The sequence below is a fragment of the Fistularia commersonii genome, chromosome 29 (genome assembly GCF_037954325.1).
Source record: "Fistularia commersonii isolate RoL2024-O1a breed Wild chromosome 29, RoL_Fcom_v1.0, whole genome shotgun sequence".
Taxonomy (NCBI): Eukaryota; Metazoa; Chordata; class Actinopteri; order Syngnathiformes; family Fistulariidae; genus Fistularia; species Fistularia commersonii.
The window spans coordinates 1,731,315-1,739,472 of NC_141312.1; positions in this window are offsets into that span (position 1 = coordinate 1,731,315).

Genomic DNA, 8,158 nt, shown 5'->3' on the forward strand with positions numbered 1-8,158 from the left:
AGGTAAGGCCGCGGCGTCTCCGGAAAGATCTACGGCTTTGTCAAAATCCCAAAAAAAAAAGGAACTGCGGGAATGCTTTGTGCTTTTTTTTTTTTTTTTTTCTGTCTCTGCCCGAATCGTGAGGTTTTCTAAACATAACCAAGATGTGTTGTTGTTGTCTGAACCTGCTGTCCCCGGAAGGCAACCTAATACAGGCCTCGCCGCTCCGACCCCGTGGCGGCGCCAGTCGAGCCGCTCCTCTAACTTCACTGAAATCCACATGTGTTTCGCAACCGGCGCGTTGGTCCGCCGCCACTTCAGCCAGAGGAGCCGTCCCTGGTCAGCGGCCGATCGATCGGCGTGCCGAACATCTGCTTAGAAGTCCGGAAACACATGTGAAACCCATCAGCTCCGGGGAACGAGAGGAAGAGGGAAAACCTCCTCCGAGCTTCTATATTCATGAATGGGAAGAAGACGGGGGGGGGGCTGATGGCGGCGGGGGGTCCCCGGACCGCTTCCCTTCCCCTTGGTGAAAACAAATCCCCCCGTATTCCTTGTTTATCCAAGCGTGGAAACCGTCGGGCTCCTCGAAAGCACTTCCTGTCGTGTGAACGCTCCTCGGGTTCGGGTCGTACGCGGCGAACGCCGCCCCGTCGGGCCTCCCGAGGCCTTCGCAGGGGGTCGGACGCGGGTTTGCGCGTTCCTTGGATGGACGATAGCGGAATTCCCGTCTTCTTCTACGTGAATATTCATGTGTTTGTGTCTAACGGATGCAGAAACGCGAGGAACAAACAAAGAAAGGGGAAAAAGAAACGCTTCCTGGTGTTCACTGATATCCAACAGACGCAAAGTCGAGGCCCATCTGGATTTCCGTCAGTCAAGCGGACGGGGGGAGGGAGCTAATTGTATTGTGCGGACGTGGCCGGTGGCCGTTGGCCGGCGGCCGACAGCGACCGCCGGCCAACGGGAGCGAGGGATTCGGTCAACAACGAACAAACAAACAAACGGACTATCTGGAGACTCCGATGACCCGTGACGGTGGAAGCCATGGAGACGGCAGACACAGCGGATGTATTTTAGACGGTACTTTCGCAGACTTGGAAGCAGAAGTTGTTGAAACGACGAGTGACGTCTGTTCCCTTCGCCGAGCTTTTTTCCCTGGTACTTGTATTTCTACCCGCAAACTACAGCTGACACGTCTACTTTTGATGGTCTTGGCTCGACGGCCAGTAGCGGTGCAGCCGAAGCGGCGATCTTCCGATTGGACAGACGACAATTGATGCAACAACCAAGCTACGGCGGCTCCGCGTCTCCATAAGAGGCGAGAATGAGAGGGTGGATGTTGTATGTCTCTATATGATGTGAATGGTTGCATATTTCTATTTTAAATATACCCTTATTTTTCGCGGGAGTTACGTTCCAAAAAGGACCCGTGACATTGCGGGTCCAGCACAATGCAGACCTTTGGACGCACATGATCCATATGCATACAATGCACACAATGCACAGCTCTGAGCTACGACACTCACATGATGTTGGGGAAAAAAATGTATATGACTAAGAGTTGTGACCTGATGCGACCTCATAAGCCACGCTCATAAATTATCTGAGGTGATGACAAAGTGACAGAAAGTGGCTCTCCAACATTTATGACCTGCAGAAACAGTGACATCAGCAGCGAGGGGGTGACGAGGCAAACAGCTACGTAACTGACATGGACTGACACGGTGGAATGTCGTCGTCTACAAAATAAACAAAAGACGCCTCTCTCGAGGAGGCGTCCTCTTCCGATAATCCTTTTACGACGATATCCTAGCATGTCAAGGTCACCGAGGTCAGCGTAATCCCTGAAAAGAAAAGGGGGAAGCCTCTTTCTTTTCCATTGATTGGGGTTACGTTCCAAATAAAACCCGTGATAGGCAAAATCCGTGAAGTAGAAACCTTTATTTTTTTTACAATTATTATATGATTAAGTACTCTATTATACATTGAAAAGAAAGAACAAACCATTTTACAGGCTCAGTCATTTGTTTTACGAATAAAAGTACTGTACTTTAGAAACGTTTTTTTCAACAAATAACTTCTGTACTGTACTGTCAAATAATAATTTTAATCATCAATGTGAACAGAAGGCTTCAAATTGCGTAGATTAGCACCGCCCACCGCCACCTTAATTGCTGCTGCGAAACTTATCGCTGCTGTCGTCCTTATGTTTTTTTCTTCCTTCTTTAGTGAACGAACGGAAGATTCATTCATTCCGTAATGCCGACCTACAGCCGCATAGCTTTTACCTTCCCTTAGCATGTCCAGAAGTTTAGCTTTATCTGCCATAGATAGCATCTTCCGCTGCCTTTTGGGCCCTTTTGTCGCTCCAGAGCGTTTTGTCAACATTATGGGTTTTAGAGAAACTTGAAATTGCGAGAAAATTTGTGATGTAAATTTTGCAAGCTGTTTTACGCACGTGTGCATATTAAACTGCAACGTTACTGACGCACAGGTAGAGAAGAAGCGGAGTGACTTTTTAGCCAATCAGAATGCAGAACACAATGCACGATGCAAATCCGTGAAGTAGCGAAACAGTGAAAAGTAAACCGCGTTACAGCGAGGGATCACTGTCCACTGACTAAGTGTATATATAGACAGATACACTGTAAATTCCGGCACATAAGTCTTAATGCAACCCCGTCGTGAAAAAGATGCACAGAAATGCATTTGATTTGAGGCTTTCGAGTTGAAAGCGATAAGTCTGGCTGTCCAAGAAGGAAAAAGAGCTGCTGCACGTTAAGTTCGGCATCTGTTCTGAAAAAAAAAAAAAAAGCATTTGCTTTATGTAGTTGTAGATGTTACCGTCATTTATTTAATTCAAAGGTTTTGAAAAAATCTTTCCTGTAACCTCGTGCTGCGTTAATATCTCATATTTCAACAGAGACATCTGTGGCTTATAGACAAGTGCGGCTTATTTATGTACAGTTTCTTCTTTCTTGAAAAATTACTAGATGCAGCAAATATATATCGGTGCGCTCTTTAGTCTTGAATTTATGGTATATAAATATATTTTATATTTTCCTTCTGGCTGATAGTCTTCTATCTCATTGCACCCCTGACACTTTCCTCCACCCATTCCAACCTGCTTGAATGTGTTTATATATATTTATGAAGTAGCAAAACCGTGAAAAGTAAACTGCGTTATAGCGAGGGATCACCGTATGAACGAGAGGGTAATGGTTGTATGTCTCAAAAACATGAATGAAAAAGTGAGTAGGTGTGTGTGAGAGGGTGAACGGTTGTACATCTTTTAGATGCGTGAATAGTTGCATAATTCTAGTTAGCATGAATGAGAGGTTAAATAATTGTATGTCTCTATAACTTATGAATGAAAAAGTGAGTCCAGGTGGTCCCAACGTAACAACTGGGTTAAATTCCAAGGGGTCTGTCGTTAAGTGAGTTCATTGTTAAGCGAAACAGCGTTTCTACCGTACAACCGCACAGAATTTGCATACATATCAACCATTTGTACCGTGCTATTTTACCTTTTTTATCCTTCAATGTTTATATTTGCATGCATATAGGCCAATTATAAGCGCGTACAATACATACTAACTCACAACTCCACTAGCAGTGCATTCCCCGCGTATTTTAATATCATCGCAAAGCCCGTCGTAACTCGGATGAACGGTTGCACGACTCTACATGATGTGTGTGTGAGAGGGTGAATGGTTGTGTGTGTGTGTGTGTGTGTGTGGAAGTGATGGATCCTGCTGGAATTACATAGATGATGAGTAAAAACATGGTATGAGGCTCGGGTGGAATCTACCTCCCTTTATTCCCGTCTGTGCAACAACTTAGATTCCATCTTCTCCTCTCTTTACCGTAACTTCTCCCCGCGGAGGTTTCCCGGGTTTTACCGTCGGCGCCGGGGCAACGGGTCGTCCCGTTGCAAAACTGGAAACCGTTAAACCTGAACCGGATCGCATTTTGGAACGATGAAGCACCTCGGGCAACGTCGCCCGTGATGAGCAGCTTTATGGGCTGCGTTTTCTAGTAAAAAGAGAAAAGAAGATCCAGCCCAAAAAGGAGAAAACATCTGGCAGATGTGTGTGTGTGTGTGTATATGTGTGTGTGTGTGTGTGTGTGAGGCCCACTCGCTGTCATGTCTGCTCGTCTGTGATCACATGTAACACTCATGTTGTCGCCAGAGTTATTTTAGGCCCCGATAATTGACAAATTAGGACCAAAGACCAGGAAAATAACAAAAAACATAAAGAGACAGAGAGAGAGAGAGAGAGAGAGAGAGGGAGAGAGAAAGAGAGAGAGAGGGATGGGGGAAGGAGAGGTAAAAATGGCGTGTCTGCAGTTGTCAGGTGTTTGCAAGCGGTTTTGAAGATGAGAGGCAGGAAGGCGTTCGACGTCGCAAACATACACCGCGTTACAAAACGCTCGTGAGCTGCTTTTACCTTTAATGGCCGCCCATTTTAGGGTCTCGAAAAACATGGACACACACCCACACACACCCACACACACACCCACGCACACCCACGCACACACACGCACGCACACACACACACACGCACATACAGTGGAAGGTGAAGCATGAAGTAGAATGATGTCATTGTTTGGAAGCGCTGGCTGCATTCCAAACCACCATATCATGTGTAAAATCTCTTTAATGGCTGCACACACACACACACACACACACACACGAATACACAGTGCAGCTTGTGTGTGTGTGTGTGTGTGTGTGTGTGTGTGTGTTTATAGATTTACTGTACCTAGAGGACCTGTATGTTCATGAAAAATGGGCAGTGAAACAATGACAAAGCAGCACAACCAGTCGTAATGTCACTGACACACACACACACACACACACACACACACACAGCACAGTAAACTGCACAGCGTCCTGTAGGCGTGTTTGCATCATAACGAGTTTACTCTCATTCTTTGGAGTCGCAGAAGTTTCATCTTCCCGTGAAACAACCACCTGGCTGAGCGTATGTGTGTGTGTGTGTGTGTCTGTGTGTGTGTATGTGTGTGTGTGTGTGTGTGTGTGTGTGTGCGCAGGCCGGACATGCAGCACAGCATGCAAAACTCCAAACCCCCACCTCATCCAGGCACGTTTCTCCTTCATGTCCCATTAGAACAGTGTCCAGAGCAGCAGTGTGTCGCTGGAGGACTCCACTGAAGATCTGTGCAGCCGTCTGGATTTGCAAATAGAATTATTTAGCGAGAGGAACAAAGAAGCAGCTCCATGAGAAGCGTCCGTCTCTAACGGCGACCGGCGTCACGCATCTCACCTCCCCCCTTCCCTCTTGCCGCTTATTTCTTTGCAAAGGCAGGAGAGAGCGCTGTCACGTGTCCGCGTGAATTTCCCAACCAGTTTGACAAGTATGGCAACTTCATATATATATATATATATATATATATATCCTTCTACATATATATATACAAACGTTGATGTCATGTCCTTAAAACGAGTTCAAATGAATCAGTGTTGCTTCCGAAGCGAACAGTTTGATTTACTTGCAGTTACATTGTGTTTTTTAAGTGTTCCCTTTATTTTTTGGAGCAATATATATACATAAATATATATAAACACATTCAAGCAGGTTGGAATGGGTGGAGGAAAGTGTCAGGGGTGCAATGAGATAGAAGACTATCAGCCAGAAGGAAAATATAAAATATATTTATATACCATAAATTCAAGACTAAAGAGCGCACCGATATATATTTGCTGCATCTAGTAATTTTTCAAGAAAGAAGAAACTGTACATAAATAAGCCGCACTTGTCCATAAGCCACAGATGTCTCTGTTGAAATATGAGATATTAACGCAGCACGAGGTTACAGGAAAGATTTTTTCAAAACCTTTGAATTAAATAAATGACGGTAACATCTACAACTACATAAAGCAAATGCTTTTTTTTTTTTTTTCAGAACAGATGCCGAACTTAACGTGCAGCAGCTCTTTTTCCTTCTTGGACAGCCAGACTTATCGCTTTCAACTCGAAAGCCTCAAATCAAATGCATTTCTGTGCATCTTTTTCACGACGGAGTTGCATTAAGACTTATGTGCCGGAATTTACAGTGTATCTGTCTATATATACACTTAGTCAGTGGACAGTGATCCCTCGCTATAACGCGGTTTACTTTTCACGGTTTCGCTACTTCACGGATTTGCATCGTGCATTGTGGTCTGCATTCTGATTGGCTAAAAAGTCACTCCGCTTCTTCTCTACCTGTGCGTCAATAACGTTGCAGTTTAATATGCACACGTACGTAAAACAGCTTGCAAAATTTACATCACAAATTCTCTTGCAATTTCAAGTTTCTCTAAAACCCATAATGTTGACAAAACGCTCTGGAGCGACAAAAGGGCCCAAAAGGCAGTGGAAGATGCTATCTATGGCAGATAAAGCTAAACTTCTGGACATGCTAAGGGAAGGTAAAAGCTATGCGGCTGTAGGTCGGCATTACGGAATGAATGAATCTTCCGTTCGTTCCATAAAGAAGGAAGAAAAAAACATAAGGACGACAGCAGCGATAAGTTTTAATAAGGATGCAAAAAAGGGTTCCAACTGTCCGCAATTTTTTTCATAAGCATTTTTAATTTTCTCACGTTTAATCCAATTATTCGGGTCGCAGTGGGCGGTGCTAATCTCCGCAATATGAAGCCTTCTGTTCACATTGATGATTAAAATTATTATTTGACAGTACAGCACAGAAGTTATTTGTTGAAAAAAACATTTCTTAAGTACAGTACTTTTATTAGTGAAACTAATGACTGAGCCTGTAAAGTGGTTTGTTATTTCTTTTCAATGTATAATAGAGTATTTAATTGTATAATAATTGTAAAAAAAAAATAAAGGTTTCTACTTCACGGATTTTGCCTATCATGGGTTTTATTTGGAACGTAACCCCCATGAAAAACAAGGGTTTACTGTATGCAGTATCAATGGAAAAGAAAGAAGCTTCCCCCTTTTCTTTTCAGGGATTACGCTGACCTCGGTGACCTTGACATGCTAGGATATCGTCGTAAAAGGATTATCGGAAGAGGACGCCTCCTCGAGAGAGGCGTCTTTTGTTTATTTTGTAGACGACGACATTCCACCGTGTCAGTCCATGTCAGTTACGTAGCTATGACAGTTACGATAATTTATGAGCGTGGCTTATGAGGTTGCATCAGGTCACAACTCTTAGTCATATACATTTTTTTCCCCAACATCATGTGAGTGTCGTGGCTCAGAGCTGTGCATTGTGTGCATTGTATGCATATGGATCATGTGCGTCCAAAGGTCTGCATTGTGCTGGACCCGCAATGTGGGGAAAGGAATGTCAGAGTTACGTCGTGTGCGTCCATCGTGCGCTTGCATCGTATGCCCATGGATCACGCGTGTCCGAGTTATGGCACCTTGTTTTTTTATAGACATGTTAATTTCGCTTTGCAATGATGTCTCAAAGTGCCGTGCAAGATTGGATGAATTGGCAAAGTAAATTACATTTCTATTTTGCTTTTTTTTAATTTGATTGTTGGTATTATATGAGGAAGTTTGGGCTGGTGCAGGACATGTATGCTCACTGTGAGACAGTGGTGAGGTGTGCTGTAGGTGTAACAGAGAAGCTCAAGGTGGAGGTGGGACTTCATCAGGGGTCATCAGCTCTGGGGTGATGGACAGGCTGACAGATGAGCTTAGACAGGAATCCCCATGGACCATGATGTTTGCAGATGACATTGTGATCTGTAGTGAGAGCAGACAACAGGTAGAGGAACATCTAGAGTGGTGGAGGTGTGCTCTGGAAAGGAGAGGAATGAAAGTTAGTCGCAGCAAGACAGAATATATTTGTGTGGATGCGAGGAACTCGGGTGGAACGGTGAGGCTACAGGGAGTGGAGATCAAGAAGCTGGAGGATTTCAAGTACTTGGGGTCAACAGTCGAGAGCGTAGGAGAGTGTGGAAAAGAGGTGAAGAGACGGGTTCAAGCAGGTTGGAATGGGTGGAGAAAAGTGTCAGGGGTACGAAGAGATAGAATACTATCAGCCAGAATAAAAGGAAAGGTGTACAAGACAGTGGTGAGACCAGCGATGATGTTTGGACTAGAAACTGTTACAATGACCAAAAGACAGCAGGCAGAGCTGGAGGTCGCAGAGATGAAGATGTTGAGGTTCTCTTTGGGAGTGACCA